Source organism: Zootoca vivipara, chromosome 17, assembly GCF_963506605.1.
Source record: "Zootoca vivipara chromosome 17, rZooViv1.1, whole genome shotgun sequence".
NCBI lineage: Eukaryota > Metazoa > Chordata > Lepidosauria > Squamata > Lacertidae > Zootoca > Zootoca vivipara.
In genome coordinates this window covers 30,614,415-30,632,672 of record NC_083292.1, presented here as the reverse complement: position 1 = coordinate 30,632,672, position 18,258 = coordinate 30,614,415, and the positions used below count along the sequence as shown (strand labels likewise).

General features: G+C 44.8%; 1 protein-coding gene across 3 annotated transcripts in view; it reads left to right on the top strand.

The window, feature by feature from the left end:
- MACROD1 (mono-ADP ribosylhydrolase 1) overlaps positions 1 to 18,258 on the top strand; it is a 340,694-nt gene that overhangs the window by 83,250 nt on the left and 239,186 nt on the right. The gene's annotated exons all lie outside the window — the stretch shown is intronic.

Here is an 18,258-nt window from a genome sequence, read left to right as displayed (position 1 = left end):
GAGGCGGTGCTACGAAGCAATTTCTGGCGGGTGGGGTGGAGGGAAGATTCAGATTCAATTGCAAAGACCCCCACCCCACCCCGCGTCTTAACGTTTTACAAATCTGATCAGGACCCTCCCCCAAATCACATCTGTCTCCCATCCTTTTCACTAGTTCAGATGCAAATAAACTAACAGACTACATCACTGGGTGGAGAATAGTGTACACGGGTGGAGCTTAACTGGGGGCAAAGGTTAGACTGCCCCTCCCCCACCACCCCTCTCTTCCATTCACAAAAAGCAGCCCCCAGATTTGTGACTGAATTCTACAGGGCATATTCCCTGAGTTAGGGTGTATAACTGGCAGACCCTGAGAGACAGACCTTCCTCCTGTGCAAGTTTACTCCAAAGTAACCCCATCTGAGTGCAGTCGAGACTTACACACCCCAAGTGATAAGTTGTGCAGATTGCAGCACTACAAATCCGCATACCCATGCCCCTTCCTCAGAAGCTTGCGAAAGGTCACGCTAGCCAGGGTTTTTGCCTGGTGAAGCCTCTAGCGGGGCACCATTGAGGAGAGGAGGTGCCAAACTGGGTCTCTGACCCAGGTGAAATAAAGCCTAGTTTTTTGCCCCTGTTCTGCCCAAAAGTATGCTTGTAATTTTTCTGTGAAGCAAGCTTTGTTGAAATCAGAGTAACTATTCCACGTGTAGGATCAGGCCACACGTGTGAACAACAGGGTTGGCACCTCTACTTACAAGTAAGCATCATAGCTGCCAAGTTTTCTCTTTTCTCGCGAGGAAGCCTATTCAGCATAAGGGAAAATCCCTGTAAAAAAGGGATAACTTGGCAGCTATGGTAAGCATGCAGCCAGAGTCACAGCCTTTTGTGCGTTTACTTCAAAATAAAGACGTACTGAGCTCAGTGGGGCTTAGTCCTGTGTAGGATTGCAGCATAATTCTGTGCATTTTTTACTCAGAAGTGAGACATTCTCCCTTAGGACTCAGCATACAGCTGCAAATAAAACGTTTTAAGTGTGTCTTAAGTGCAATATACAATGTGACTTTAGATGGCGATTGTGAGCCTTATGGAAAATTCAATTAATTTTTAAAAACACTTTTAAAAGCATTTTCAGAATGGCTTTTATATGTGAGTAGATTCCACCTTAAGTAAAACGTAATTCTCGAGTAAATGTGTATAGGGTTGCAGCCTTAGAGCCCTGAGCTGAGGGGTAAAATTCTAACACAAGAAGAAGATAGCCACCACCCCTACCCTACATCAGATAGGAAGCATCCAGCACATTACATCATGTCATGACTCTCCTAATAATAATAATAATAATAATAATAATAATAATTTATTTATACCCCGCCCATCTGGCTGGGTTTCCCCAGCCACTCTGGGCGGCTTCCAATAGAAAAATGAAATAAAATAATCTATTAAACATTAAAAGCCTCCCTAAACAGGACTGCCTTCAGATGTCTTCTAAAAATCTGGTAGCTGTTTTTCTCTTTGACATCTGGTGGGAGGGCGTTCCACAGGGCACCTCAGACCCTGAAGTGCCCAAGCCAGCAGACAGAGAAATGAATATGGAACAAAACTCAATGAAAATGAACAAAACTCAACTACCACCAGGGCATTCTGAGTATATTTAATAGGGCATGTTATATACAGTGAACTCTTCCGATTAAGAAATAACTTATTTTTCTAAAGATTTCTTGTTTTCTGCTAACCTAACACAAGTAAAAAGGTCAAGTTCTAAAGCCCTGAGTTTATTTGTTTATTAAAATTGCTTATTTTTTTAGTTTTCCAAGGGAGCCCAAGGCAGCAAACGCTTCTGTGATATTTTTTTAAAAAAACCCAGACAATTTTAAAAAAGCATTTTAAAAAAAACCTGTTAAAAACAATAAAACCAATTTAGGAACATATATAACCAAATCATGTGCCTGGATAAGCCAGCCAAAACAAACAAGCAGGTATCTAAAATACTACTACTAGTAGCTCGTGGGCTGGGCCTCCCCTTTAGGAAACAGAAGGCTGAATCTGAGATGTCAACCTCAGATTCCATTCATTGAGGTGTTGAAATCTCTCAAGGCTTCTATCACAACAGATGGGTGCAGCCTACCTGATTTTAACAGGAGGGGTATACCGTAAATGGTGCAACTGACTGGGAGTCTGAAGAGAGTCTTATTGTTCTCCCCACCCTTTCCTGGGCAGAATAAGTTGTATGGTTATGTTTTGTCTCCAGGCCCAGACCAAAATACGCAAGTATGGGCACTTCCCTCTGTTGCTCCCCACCCCAGCAGTGTGATTCAATCACATACCCAGCAGATTCAAGTTGTGCAACTAAAGATGTGGTGCTCTTGCATAACAAACCTGCTTCCCCCTAAAATGAGACCTTTCCCCCCAGTATGGATGGAAAGTGACAGCGAAATTCTCTGGGATAAGGTGGAATAATGTTTCCTTGATGTAACCTTGTCTAAGCTCCCCATAAAACAAATCAGAATGAATTCTCAATAAAATACCTGACGTTATCTACCGTAACCTCCTTGTAAGCCACCCAAAAAAATCGGGATGAGTGCTCAATAAACAGGTCATCTGGAAGCAACCCATGGTGATCCTTTGCAAAAAATAAATAAATAAATATAACGTCCATAACTGTAAGGTCATAGAAACAGAGTATATATACCATGGTTGAATCACCTCCCCCCTTTTTTTTTTACTCCCTTATTTATCGTTTTCAGAAGGGTATGGGTTGGAGAGTTGTTTGGCAAAAACATCAGAGTAGGGCTTGTGGATTTAATTAAAGGCTCCCACCTACCCTTTTCTTCAAAATTCCATCATGTGCTTGACCCTGGACCAAAATGACATACCTACAAGTTTCCTTTCCTTCTTTGTCTGCCTTTCTTACGCTTGGGGAGAACTAAGGTCCCAAGTTCAATTCCTGGGATCTCCCAATACGGCTGGGAGTGTCCCCTGGCTGAAACCTTGGAGAGCTGCTGCCAGTCAGTGTGCACAATAATGAGTTAGCTGGACCAATGTTTTCTAATTTGTCATTAGGCAGCTTCCTCTGTAAGGGTTGGGTTCAATCACTGGCCACCTCCCCAAAATCCTAGAGAGCTGCTGCCAGTCAGTGTAGACGATACTAGATGAAACAATGGTCTGACTTGGTATAAAACATCTTCCTATATTCACTTAGGGACATGGATGACGCTGTGGTCTAAACCACAGAGCCTAGGGCTTGCCGATCGGAAGGTCGGCAGTTCGAATCCCCGTGACGGGGTGAGCTCCCGTTGTTCGGTCCCAGCTCCTGCCCACCTAGCAGTTCGAAAGCATGTCAAAGTGCAAGTAGATAAATAGGTACCACTCCGGCGGGAAGGTAAACGGCATTTCCGTGCTCTGCTCTGGTTCACCAGAAGCGGCTTAGTCATGCTGGCCACATGACCCAGAAGCTGTCTGCGGACAAAGGCCAGCTCCCTCGGCCTATAGAGTTGTCCCCAACTGGACCTAACGGTCAGGGGTACCTTTACCTTTATGTTCACTTAAGTGCTAGCTTTCTTTGGCAGAGAGCTTCTGGTGTGGAGGAGATCAGCCAAATCTGCAAACCCACATGATGGTACCATGCGATTTACTTTAAAATAAAATAAAAATTCTTTCAGTTGGCACTGATGGCTGATTCAGGCTTCCTTCCTCAAATATCCAGTTTTCGTTTAAAAAGTGGGGGGAAATCTGTAACCCTTTTTCCTTGCAGAGATTCAAGGAAATGTATGCAGGCAGCATTCCACCCGATTGTTCAGCAAGGAGCATGCTGCCTCTTGCCTTTCCAGCACTCCTGGAGGGATGACACTTAAAAAACAAACCCATTTAAAGTTGCCTTTATTGAAACTGTTCAATTAATGTAACAGGGCGGCTGGGTCTGTCCAGGTCTGAGCACTCTTGGGCTGAATCAGCCATCTGTCAGACCCGTGGGCTGTGCCACAGAGCACAGGAATGAGCTCCAGACAAATGAGCCCCAAGCCCGGCTGGGTGGGTGGCACCTCACAGCCCCTGGCAGAGTCTGAAAGGAGCTAGTCATTTTCTTAATTCCCTGGCAACGAGGGCGGGGTAGGGGGAGAAGTATTACAATATACTTTTTCTTTAATTAAAACATGTTCGTTTGGTACACCAAAGTGCCTTAAGTGAGATGAATAAACACGTCAGAGAAAGCACACAGCTTTGGCCCTTGGGGATGGCACCAAGGGAATCTTCAGCTCCCTGATTTTGCCCTACGCTCCCCTTGCGGCTGGGCAAGTCCCTTGGTTATCCCTACATCTGCCTTCTGTGGTGTCTTCTTGGCAGACAGGACATGAGTCTCACACGTTAGCTACACATGCCTCTGCCAACAGGGCCCTCCCTGACTTCACCAAAATGAAAGGGAGGGGTTTTGTCTGAGTCCTCCTGCTGTGTATGTGTGTGTTTCAAAGCTCAAATTAAATCCATTATTTATAGACAAATATAAGAGCTAGAGATTGAATCGCCGTACATGTTGGCTTTTCCTGCTCAGTGCCTAGAGAAGTTGGGAAATGCGAGCTAATAGTAATTGGCTGTACAATGTGTGTGGCCATATCCTAAGCATATTCGGAGGCAAAGCCCTACTAGAGCTGGTGTTTTGCTCTCAGCTAAAGATGTGGATGGTTACAGCAGTTTGAGCTGATTCATCACTTAGATGAACTGATTAAAAACATTTTGGTAAATTAGAAAAAATATGCCTCTGATTAATCAAGATAGGTTTCTTTTAAAAATGGTTAATTATTTTCAAAACACACTTATAAGGAAAGGCATGTGGTTAGTGACATCTTAGAAAAGGCATTTCTCCTTTTCTAGCACAGAAGAGAACACCTTTTTCTAAGATGGTGCGTATCACAGTGTACTCATTAGCTAAAAGCAGAGCTCCCCCCCCTTCTATTGTTTTATCAGTTTACAAATTTATGTAGATTCATTTGACCAAGGCTGCTTGCTTCCTGATGACCAGTTTATTGAGCATTCATTCTGATGAGCTCAGACAACATTGCAGCAAACAATGGTTATCCCACACTTACTATTATGTTTTCCCAATGCATTACCTGTAGCAAAAAGTCTAATGTTGGGTAGGAAGTGGGTTTGTTGCAAAAGAGCACCTTGTTGTTGGCTTCTGTCTGTCTCTAGAAACAAAGGAGTGCACCCCTGAAGGTGAAACCAAACTGATGGAGAATGGCAGTGCCCCTCCCCTAACATCCCATACACCAAATCAATGTTGATTGTGCAACCTAAATTGTCCAGTGTGTGTTGAATCCCACCCAAAAATAGTAACAGTCTGGGGACACCCCAAAATTCACATGGTTAAGAGAGAGCTTTTGCTTCAGTTAACATAGTATTCACAGATAGCATCTAAAATGTTTGTCATTACAACAATTCTATATTGTTATCTCCAAATTAAAGATTTGGGTGGGGAGTGGGGAGGCTGAGAAATGATAGTTTCTCCTAAAGCACCTGTGGAACAGGAACCAAAACCCTGTGACATAATATGGGTTGCAGCAGTAGCGATGTTCTGCCTCCCCCAAGCATGCTGCCTCCAACAGTGTAGGTCGAGCATAATCATTATGGTTAGCCGCCATTGATAGCTTTCTCCTCCATGAATTTGTCTAATCCTCTTTAGACCATCCAAGTTGAGGCCATCACTGCCTCTTGTGGGAGCAAATTCCATAGTTTAACTATATGCCATGTGAACAAAGAGTGTGTGTGTGTGTCTTTAAACAGGTGTGCCGGCAGCCAGGATGCCCAAGTTCTGCCTTCTGCACAGGAGCAGGGTGTCAGGTGGGGATATGAAGCAATGCTTAAATCACTGTTGGGCTCTTTATGAAATCCACAAGCCCCAACCCTGACTCTCCCCAACTCTAGCCAAATGCATGGACCCTTGAGCTAAAATCTGTAGCTAAGGGGGCCAGGCCCCCTTTGTAATTCAGGCACTCATTTGGAGTCTAGAGGCTGGGCAGCTGAAGCCCAATTTGCTACAGACCTTTCTTTGGAGTGGAGATTCTCCCTCCTCCCTCTGTGACACTTTGCAACCCCCCCCCCAAACACACACACACTGAAGTAGTTAAGAAGCATAATTCTCCCCCTGGCAGAGGTGCCAAGCCTCCATTAAGTTAATATCTATGGAACTGTTTGAAGTAAATAATAAGTTTTTCTTCCTTTCTCTTTTTGGGTTGCCCCTTTCATCTTTCCAGAGCAGGCAGGATGGCAGACCATAATTACCCTCGCTGCGGCTTGCTCGGGGCTTTTATGCTGGAGTTGTTATTAAAAGGACCAATGGCTCTGGGGAGCAAAGGAGGCTTGTGCTGAGTCTTTCTTTTAATCCAGAAACCCAGGTGCCCCTTCATCCCCCTCCAGGGTAGCCATACTCAGCCCTTGTCAATCTGACAGACGGGAGCAGACCTTGCAGGCTGAGAAGCTGAGGCTGACGTATGGCAGTTTCTGTCTTGAGCTGCTTTGTGCAGGATGCACATCTGGAAGAGAAGCTGACCCAGGCTTTGCCTTCAGCTGCTTTGTTCTGCTCTTTTTCTTCCCTTTAGAAAACAAATAAGGGGAATAGAAGAGCAAGGTTCTAGGCTTCATGAGTCCACACACTGCTGGAAAATGTGCAAATAGGTTTGTTCTTTTAAACGTAAGACAATCTGTCTTACTCCATCAACCGCAGGCTTGCAAGCAAAACAGACTTGTTCAGCGGACAGAATGGAAAACTTGACTTACAGCACAGATCACCTATGTGGTATACCCCTGGGGATTTCCAGTACCCACAAAACCTTTGAGCTCTTGCAACTCACCACCTACTTGGTGATGAGGTAGTGAGAGTGGCTACCTTTTTTCTCCCTTGAGAAAGTACACAGAGCTGAAAGAGGAAGTTGGAAGGCTGATCACCCCCACCCGCAACTTCCTCTTTTAGCTCTGTGTGCTTTTCAAGGTTTATATTAAATCTGCTGGCTCCGACTTTATCCAGATACCTTGGAAAAGCAATGTTTGGACATGTACCTTTGAGGGAGTAGGGAAGCTATTCCGCAGGGGGGAAGTGGCTAAAAAGGTGGCTCTCCCCAGCTCTTCCTCAAGAATAATGTGTTCATGGGCCTAAAAAGGATGACAGGCCCTAACTTACAGGAATTTGAAACATGTTCCACTGTTCGCGATGTGTACATTTTTCCTACTGCTGCCTCTGGGTTAAACAAGTTCGGTAGTTTTTGTATTGTTTCAAAAACCCTGCAGGCCCTGCTTGAGCAGAAGCATCAAAAGAATTATCTCCACATTGTGTGGGAAGTGATATCTCTATCATACCACCTTCGACCCTTTTAAAAACTATTGTTCATCTCCATCTCTATCCTAAGAGTGCAATTCTGTCCATACTCCCACCAAGTAAGTATGGATGGGATTGTGGCTTTAGGATGGAGGTGGAGATCAACAAGCCCCATTGAACACAGGAAGGCTCACTTTTACTCAGTGCACAGAGACTTGCACAGGATTGGGCTCAATGTCATAATATGCTTTAGCACGGAAGGCTCGTATCTTCCTGCTCCAGCGCGTATATTAAAAACAACAACCCACACTTGTGAGTTTGGATAACAAGCCATGTAATGTGGGAAACTGCCATGTTTCATTTGATTGATAGTCTCTATAAAGGTAGCTGTTTAGTTTTGCTCCCTAAATTCAGGTTTACATAGAATTTCAAGGGTTTGGCAGGAGCCAGAAGTTGATCGAGGGGAACCAGAGGAAGGCCTGGAAATTGAGCTTAATTCCCTCTCTCCAGTCTCCCTCTGTCTACTCATTCCTTCACTGAGGAAACAAATAACAAATAACAAATAACAACTTCCTTAAAAAACAAATAAATCCTGTTTTTAATTTTGTAATATAATTGCAAACAAACCAAACAAACCACTAAAAAGAAAATAAAAGCATAAAGATTATGAGTTAATTACATACCTGGTGTGAAATCTTACTCCAATAACATAAAAAACAAATAAATCAGTTTTGTAGACTGACCGTTTCATATTTCAAATAACCAGGGCATCTTACATTCTCTTTCTTTTCTATTATTTTAAGGAAAGTTATATCCCTTCTGAGAGATGGGCAGTAGCAATTTTCAGAAGAGACCTGAAGTTTTGTACCCTGGCCCTCAAAACTTGGGCTTACACTTCCTCTTGTCCCACTCCTTTCCCCCAAGGAAAGCTGCTCTTTAGTGCTGAACTGGAGCAAACAGCAATGTCTGTAGATTGATGTTTGCTCTGATTTAGCAATATTACCTGGGAAAGGAGCAGGGCAAGGGGAAAACCACTCAGACCCATGCTTCCTAGGCATGGGGCAAGCAGAAGTGTGAGAAGTGAGGCTATAGGGAACCAGGCAGAGGGCCTCTCGGTTGTGGCGTCCACCCTGTGGAACACCCTCCCATCAGATGTCAAGGAAATCAACAACTACATATCTGACTTTTAGAAGATATCTGAAGGCAGACCTGTTCAGGGAAGTTTTTAATGTCTGATGTTTTACCATTTTCTTATGTTCTGTAAGTTGCCCAGAGTGGCTGGGGAAACCCAGCCAGATGGGTGGGGTATCATCATCATCATCATCATCATCATCATCAAACTGCCACTTGCATTTTAAAAGGGATACCAAATCCTGTGGCATAGATTCTGAAGTCACTTTGCATACCTACTGATGAGTAAACTACACATTACAAAACTCATGCAGCTGCACTATCAAAGTTCCTACATTCTGCATGTACAGTCATACCTTGGAAGCCGAACGCCTTGGCACTCCCACATTTTGGTTTTGGCTCCTGAATGCCGCAAACCCGGAAATGAGTCTTCTGGTTTGCAAGCGTTCTTTGGAACCTGAATGTCCGGTGTGGTTTCCGATTGGCTGCAGGAGCTTCCTGGAGCTTATTGGAAGCCGCACCTTGGTTTCTGAACGTTTTGGAAGTCGAACAGACTTCCGGAACAGATTCTGTTCGACTTCCGAGGTACGACTGTACTTAGAAACACAGGAATGGAGTCAGACCATTGGTCCATCTAACTCAGTATTGTCCACACTGACTGTCAGCAGCTCTCCAGTGTTTCAGACATGGGATGTTCCCACCCCTACATGGAGATGCTGGGAATTGAACCTGGGACCTTCTGCATACCAAAGCAGACCCCCCCTGTCACTGAGCTATGGCTCTTGCTGTTCCTGACATTCCTTGCAACAAAATCTGAGATAATTCCACGTACCATATAGGAGGGGAAAACCCCATACTGGTGTTAGAGAGGTAAAACTCCAACATAATCCCCAGTCTCATTCCAGTGGCTCCCAACACAGGAAGCAGAAAGTTTCTCTCTCCTAATAAAGGCAAGCACAAAATTGCAGCTTTCGATTCCTTTATTTCCCTATCCTCCTCTTCCGAGCAAAAATATTTTCATATCAGATGTTACTATCAATATAATTAACCTCCCAAGACACAAGTTTGAAATCCTTTCTTGTTCACCAGCATTTTCTATTAACTCTGCTAGTTTTTCAATGTGGCAGGGGAAAGAGGCACCCCATCTTCGTTTTTAAAGCATTTAAAGCATTTTTAAAGAGATATATAACATTTACATACCTGCCTACAATTACAGGAGAGATAAGGCAAGATGCATAATGCATGCAGCATGAAATTGGCAAAATAATTAACTTTAGGCTTCTTTTATTTTGGGGGGGGGGTTGGAAAAGAGAATCGCAACGGCTGCCATTTCTATAAAAAGACACCTCCAGATAAATATCAGACAGATGCTTAGTTGGTCTTGGTTCTAGCTGGCTCGAGGCTGACATCATGATACTATCTTTCCCTGGTAAATTCTTGCAAGCCAAGCAGGATAGAATACTGTCTTGATCCTTTAAGGAGCACCTTGGTCCCTGCAGCTCAGAATCAGGACAGACAGCTGTGCTCTGTCAGCAAGATTGAGAACTTGTAAGTAGAGAACTGGTGGAACCCAATTCAGATCTCACCCTTGTCATGCATCCAGCAAAGTATGTCTCAGGCCTCAGCTTCTGCAAAATGGGTATAATGATACTAGCCTTCTCACCTTACTGGGTTGTTATAAAGAATAAGATTACTGACACTTTGAATGCCCTGAAGTACTGGTCCTCAATTGGAGGATGCACAAGTAAGGTTAAAAATAGACACTTGCATATTGTGTAGCAGGATGGTATATTAAGGCAAAGGGGAGACTCCCCCACCAAACTCAGTCTGCCCACCCACATGCCTTCTTACTTACATCCAGTTCAGTGGGTGGCACTGCCTATCAGCTTCTTAGTCTCTGAATGTCTTTGTAGAATTCAGCCAGGAGGAGGATGGGGACAAACCTAAAATCAGTTGACTCTGCCTATATTTTGCTCTAGTGCCGCCTATTGTCAGGCTCCGTCCGCCTTACCAGTTCCCATGGACGCCAGCCACTACTGGTAGCAGGGAGCTATGTGTTTGTTTTTCCTAAAACAATTGCAGGTACAAGGAACCTGACCAGCACCCCAACATCTGATAGCAATCTTTTATTTTTCTCCCACTTTCCTCATTTTATCTTTCGAGCAAGGTAGATTTGGTTGTCACAGGTTTGCCACGTACCAGTTTGCGAACTCTGCAAAGTCAGTTTTGTGCATAATGCAGATAGTTTATACTAACGATGGAAATCATGTGGTGGGACAGATTTGGGTTAAGTGATCCAACCCACCTTCTTCTACTTTCCCACTTCCACTCACCCCCTTCAAAGTTGTTTTTATAAAGGAAAAGATTACTGGGCAAAACATGTACCCAAAAGATAAATAAAATGTAAGAATTTTTTAAAGCCCACTAAGTTCTACTCGGGGTAGGGTTGGGTGAATCTGTAAATTTTTGGCTCCTCTAAGTTGCTCATTTTTTAATTCATAAGTTCAGTTCTCCACATTTCCACATTGGCTTGCAATCTTTCTTTAAAAAAAAGTCGTGAAAATTCATTAGCATTTTAGAACTATTTTCTTATAATATACACAGGTATGTATGTAGTACACATTTTTTGCAAATCAATTTTCCCTAATAACATGCATTTTTTACACGTTGCTTGCTTGCATTGCAAAATTTGGAGAAGTGAAATCTTCAAAGGCTGTGTTTCAATTCTCATATTGTTTCAGGAACTGCTAATTCAGTAGATTTGCATTTAAATGTGAACTAAATCAAATTTCCTCCCCATCCCTAACTCAGAGCAGTCCCTTTTGACATAGGTTTGTCATACACAGTAATTTCAATGGGTCTACTCTATACAATCCTATGCACACTTTCCTTGGAGTAGGTCCCACTGAGCACACAGAAGGGTCATCATTCAGTGATAGAGCATCTGCTTTGCATGCAGAAGGTCCCACGTAGGCCTGGAAAAAGAGCCCCTGTCAGAGGCACTGCCAATCAGTGCAGACAATACTGAGCTAAATGGATCAAGAATCTGATTAGGCTGCATCCTACATTCCTTGATTAAGCACACATATCACTGCTAAAGTAGCCTTCAACTGTTTGCTTAGACAGCAGTAGTCTTCATTAACTGCCCTTTCTTCTCTTATGTGTGGTATTTTCTTGCTATATCTCTTCCGGTATGTAGTGTGGTGCTTTTGTTTCTTGTCAGTTTAAACACCTTTAGGTGACATTTTTCTCTCACACTCTGATACTGATACAACTGTAAAAAGAAGAAGCAAAAACCTGTTTGTGCTAAGCTTTGTGCAAACTTTCCCCTAACCCTTTTACAACACAAGCTGCAATTCTTCCTTGTACACAGTACTTTAGGGTTGGCACTTAGGAGCACTGGAGAGGGGAGAGATCTGGGTTAAGGAGGAAGAGGGGAGGGGGAACATGTGAGGTTGGTGTAGCTCAGACTTCTGAAACACTGGACCAGGGGAAGCCCATGCAGCACCCTCCACATGGGGTGGACTGCAGCTTCCATCATCCCTGACAATTGGAAGTCCACAACATCTGGAGGGCACCACTTCGACTATCCTTGAACTGGTTTGAAAAATCTACATTAAAAGTGCCTTTATTAGATCAGCCAAAATGTAACGAAATAGTGTGCAAGCTTTTGAGGTCTCCAGAATTCTTTGTCAAGCTTGATGTCAAACTAAACTTGAAAGCTTGCACATTATTATAAAACATTTTGATTGGCCTAACAAATTTTCCTTATGGCTCCCTTTGCTTTGGAATTTGGAAATTGGAAGATGCAAGCTGGATCTAGAAAGCCTAGATTCTTCCAACAGAAACCCCAGACCCAAAGGTTAAGTTGCATATTCTTAGTGCCTTTCCTGTGAAATTGATAGCAGCATCATGACCTGCCTTGGGATATTAGGTTGGGGTGAAACATCGGCCAACAATTAATAAAGACCATGCACTTTTGCCCCCAAGAAAGCAGGTTTGAGGGCTGTTCAGAACAAAGGTCAGGAACAGACTTCCAGACAAGACAAGGCTGAATCCCCCACTCCGTATCAGAAAGAAAACAGATTATCATCTCTATTGGGGGCGGGCTGTAGTTCAGTGGTAGAGCATGTGCTTTGCATGCAGAAAGTCTTGGGTTTAATCCCCGGCATCTCCAGGTAGGACTGGGGAAATACTCCTTGTCTAAAGGTTTGGAGAGCCACTGCCAGTCAGTTTAGAGTAGACATTACTGAGCTAGATGGAGCAAGGGTCTGATTCAGTATAAGACAGCTTCCTATGTAGGGAAAGGCAAAGCTGACACACTGAAGCCCCGAGGATGGTGTTGGACTCTGACGAACAACCATGTTAGCAGCTCACACAGAGAGCAGTTCCTCCACAAAAGGCAAATACAGGAGGGCAGTGCTTTAGAAGGGACAGTTTACTGGGAAATAGGGGTTGTTCTTGACTGCGATGGGTTTGATTTTCGCAGCACACCCACATGTTGGCTTACAGAGACACTGTGAATATGTGCGCTTCCAGACAGAAGCTCATGCCTGCTCTGCCCCTCCCCTCTGTTAGTGAACAGAGAGTTTAACCACAAGCCCTGGTTCAGATGAGGTGCTAAGCCAAACCTTGGTTTGTTGTGGCACCTGGTGCAGCAGCAAAAAGAACATGGGACGAACAAAGTGGCTGCAACCTATTATCCTGGAGTGCATATTTATACAATCTTGCTAAGCCAGACGTAGGATCTTTTTCTGACTGACCGGCAAAATCCTTCTCTCCCTATTCCCGCCAGACTAAATTTAACTGGTGGGAGGGGCCGCCCTGCCTGCTGCCAATATCCTGATGTCACTATGACATCAGGTGACACAGTGCTTTGAAGCCTTGATTGTTGGGACTTCAGAGCACAGCACAGGGCAGTTTGAAAGCCCGTTTGGAAACAGCCCAAGGCTGCTCTTTCAGCCTCTGAAACCAGGAGTTCCAAAGAGCAGCAAGGGGCTGTTTATAAAAGAGATTTCAAACAGCCCCACACTGCTGTTTGAACCTTTGGTTTTTCGAGTTTCAAGGAGCAGTGTGGGAGGGAGAAATGGTTTCTACTGAAACCGCTGCTAAAGTGGAAATAATTTTTCTAGTCCACTTTGACATCAATTTTAATGGAAACTGCTTCCACCACCTGAAACAAGGCATACTCCCACTGCCATCACCTGATGCCTCCCTGCAGGTTGCCTTGCTCCTGTAAAGGAACAATTGGGAGCTCACTTTAAGCTCCCAGTTGTTCCTTTGAGACTCCACCCTTACCCACCTCACCCCTGGTATCATGTATGGTGTCATTTGTGGGTTAAATGGAGTGCCCTGGTGGGCCAAGTCTGACCTGCAGGCTAGAGGTTCCTCATTCCTGTGTTAAATCAGGGATTGGCTTAGTGCCGTACAAGCACAGACAGTGATCAATTCCAAGGTCAGTGGTGCCATCAGGGTAGGACTTTGGTGCCGAGGTCTGTGGCCTCACCTAGTAATAATAATATTATTAATAATATTATTTATTTATATGCTACCCATCTGACTGGGTTGCCCCAGCCACTCTGGGCAGCAAAATATAAAAACACACTGAAAAATCAAATATAAAAATCTTCCTTATACAGGGCTGCCATCAGATTTCTTCTAAAATCATTTGGTTGTTTATCTGTTTGTCAACTGATAGTAGAATGTTCCACAGGGAAGGTGCCACTACTGAGAAGGCACTCTGCCTGGTTCCCTGTAACTTCACTTCTCACAGTGAAGGAACCACCAGGAAGCCCTCAGAGCTGGACCTCAGTGTCCAGGCTGAACAATGGGGGTGGAGACGCTCCCTCAGTTATACCAGACCAAGGCCATTTAGGGTTTTAAAGGTCAGCACCATTGTGCTTGGAAGTGTAATGGGAGCCAATGTAGATCCTTTAAGACCGGTGATATATGGTCCTAGCGGCTGCTCCCAGCCACGAGTCTAATTACCACTGGAATAGTTGTAGTTTCTGAGTCACCTTCAAAGGTAGCCCCACGTAGAGCACATTGCAGTAGTCCAAGCAGGAGATAACCAGAGCATGTACCACTTTGGCGAGACAGTGCGCAGGCAAGCAGGGTCTCAGATAGAGCTGATAGACACTTGCCCTGGACACAGAATTAACCTGCACTTCCATGGACAGCTGTGAGTCCAAAATGACCCCCAGACTGCACACCTGGTCCTTCAGGGGCACAGTTACCCCATTCAGGGCCAGGGAGTGCCCCACACCTGCCTGCCCCCTATCCCCCCAAAACAGTACCTCTGTCTTGTCAAGATTCAACCTCAGTCCATATAATGAACAGGAGGGCCCTCATACACAGCAACGCTAACTGACCACAGTTGGACTGCCATCTGTAGAGGTTCTCCCTTCCTTGTGAGACCTGTAGCGTCCTAAAATAGACCTGTAGAGTCTATTGCCTAAGTGCACCACATGCCCAGAACCAGTTGGTAAACTTAGGGGTGTGCAGATTGTTTTGTGCTGATTCTCTCACTTATGCACCCACCAACCCACCACTTCATACTGCCGGGCTGAGACAATGGCCGCTTGCCGCCCCTGAGGAGTTCATGGGCTGGTGGGAGGCTTGAATTGGGGACATTTTGTGGCATGCCAGTGGCATTCTTGGCCTCTGGGCTATGCCAGCTCTCTTCAGGACCCTTTTTTGGGATTTTCTCCTGCTGGCAGGTGGGTGTGTGTGAGAGTGAGAGAGAGAGAAAGACAAGGGAAGTTAGTTAATAAACTGGTAATCAATGGTGGGAGGGGGAAGGGGGCGGACCAGGCGCACCAGCAGCCGATTCATTACAACGCCCGAAAATGAGGCTGAGAGATTAATAAGCCTTTGATTTATTGGTGCTTTGAGCCCTTGAGCATTACTCACGGTGTGGCATTGACAGGCCCTCTGTTCCCACTGTGGCCTCTAAGAGCGGGGGTGGGAGGGGGCTGATGCCAGGACCCATCCGGATGAAGCCCTAAATGCCTGACTTGTCAAGGCATTAATGGCTTTGTTGTAAGCCCCACGGCCATGAAAGATTCCCTCTGGATGGGGTAATTGTTATTGATTATGAAAGCAGATAAATCCAGCAGGAGGGCAGAGCCTGTCGCTGGCGGAAAATCCTCCGATGAGGTTGCAAAGAGCTGCCTTGGCTGGTCTCTTGGTTGTAGGCTCCATGGGAAGGGCTATAGCTCAGAGCATCTGCTTTGAATGCAGAAGATCTGAGGTTCAGTCTCTGGCATCTCCGGGTCTGGCTGGGAGAGTGTGCTTATCGATACCCTGAAGAGCGGCTGCCAGTAGGTGTGAGCAGCACTAAGCTGGATGGGCCAATGGACTGGCTCAGTATAAGCAGCTTCGTATGTTTCCAGTTTCTTACTTGACAGTGTAGGTGACTTGGGGTGGTTGTGTATCAAAGCAGGTATGCAATTGTTCTTATTTTGCCTCCATTTTTCTCTTTTAGTGGATGCCTTATTGAAATTTTATTAGTGATTTGCTAAGTGTTGTATTCAGGATTCAGCTGCAACCCTAGAGTTGCTTGTATCTTGTGTCTCTAAGATATATGCATGTAAATGCACACACATGATCACTAAGGCACCATGTAGTGCACAGCCTGCCCAATCTCTCTCTCTCTCTCTCTCTCGTGTGTGTGTGTGTGTGTGTGTGTGTGTGAGAGAGAGAGAGAGAGAGAGAGAGAGAGAGAGAGAGAGAGAGAGAGAGAGAGAGAGAAGCTGATGCTCTGAAGTCTGTTTTGATCTGTTGATAACAGATTGTAGTACAGTTTTGTTCTCCAATAAGTAGATTTTTTTGTTTTTTAAAAAAGAACAAGCATCCTGCTAGTACAAAATCAGTGTTGGGTTGGGAGTAAATTAATATGGCAAGTTGAGTAGAGATTCATGTAATATTAGGTAGTGGCTTGGGGCTCCACCAGACACCTGTTTATTGAGCATTCATTTTGATTTGCTTGCAGAAAGTTTTTGTTTTTTTTGCAGAGGTTAGCTGATGTCTGGTCTTTACTGAACATTCCTTTTGCTTTGTTTGCAGGGTGGTTATGTGACAAGTAACATTCATTCTGATCTGTTTGTGGGGTGTTCCCGTTAGTTATTTGTTCACCCCACACTTTGCAATGCCATTTCTGCAAAAAGTTATTTGTTTTTGAAAGTGGATTTGTTGCCCTAGGGCAGGCATCCCCAGACTTTGGCCCTCCAGATGTTTTGGACTACAATTCCCATCATCCCTGACCACTGCTCCTGTTAGCTAGGGATCATGGGAGTTGTAGGCCAAAACATCTGGAGGGCCGCAGTTTGGGGATGCCCGCCCTAGGGCAACAGAGCACTTTAATCAGCTTTAATTACGCAAGCCTAGGCTGTGTACACATTATACATTTAAAACACATCTGAAGCATGTTCCCCGCTCCTTCAAATTCCAGGCACTGTCATTTACACCTCAGAGAATTACAATTTCTAGCAACCCTGAGTGGTTTGATAATAAATCCCTCTTTCCAGGGAACTCTGGGAATTTTAGGTCTGTGAGGGAGACTGTAACTTGAAGAATTTGTGCTTGGGTTTGCTTTTTCCTTCTCCCTCCCCTATTTTGTTTTCCTCATGTGTCATGTCTTTTTTGATTGTGACCCTGAGGCCAGGGAGTGACGCATCTTAGAAATGTAAGCCACATAAATGCTATAAGTAAATAAATTAATAAATCTACTTGGTTGTTCTGATAAAACAGGATACTGAGCTGCCTGATCCAGCAGAAGTTTTATTCCATTATTATGTTCTTAAGAGATGGGCAGGTGAGCCAAGGAAGTGTGATGGCTGCCTGCCTTTCACACAGTGGCTGCAGTTGCACATCACAGTGCACCCATAGCTTACTGTGAAGACACAGGTGACCTTCTGCTTTGCTTTCCCCTTACTGTGTACAGGAACAAGAATCCACAATCTCTGTTTTAGTGTTATGTCTGGACCAGGGGTTGTGGTTTGTTTTGCTCCAAAACTCCATAAAGTAAGGCCAAGGTTTGTTCTTAGCTTCTTGAACCATAGCCTCTGGTTCAGAATGCAACACTAAACCAAGGATCAAGGTCTGGAACTTTTCTGAGGAAAGCAGTAAAGCGTGAGCCATCTCCACTGTCACAGTAAACCGTGGTGGCAAGGCTACACGTTTGACTGGTCTTGCTTTTGCTCTGGCACATTATTTCATGGAATCATGGAATCACAGAATTGTAAAGTTGGAAGGGACCTTGAGGGTTGTCAAGTCCAACCCCTGCAATGCAGAAGTCTCTTGCCCAACATGGGGCTTGAACCCATGACCCTGAGATTAAGAGTCTCACGCTCTACTAACTAAGCTATTTTATATGCAGGGAAGTGTTCCCACCCACAACCAGCTTGGCAGTAACCTTCATACGTGCAGTTTGATAGTGTACTTGCAGCATGAAATGGGCCAGTCCCATAAAAGCCTTCCTTCTGGAGTCCATGGGTGCTGTGCTATAGAACCTAGAAGGGCTCCTGTAACTATAATTTGCTGTAATTTAGGGATAAAGGTAAAGGTAAAGGGACCCCTGACCATTAGGTCCAGTCGTGACCGACTCTGGGGTTGCGCGCTCATCTCGCATTATTGGCCGAGGGAGCCGGCGTACAGCTTCCAGGTCATGTGGCCAGCATGACAAAGCCGCTTCTGGCGAACCAGAGCAGCACATGGAAACGCCGTTTACCTTCCCGCTGTAGCGGTTCCTATTTATCTACTTGCATTTTGATGTGCTTTCGAACTGCTAGGTTGGCAGGAGCTGGGACCGAGCAACGGGAGCTCACCCCGTCACAGGGATTCGA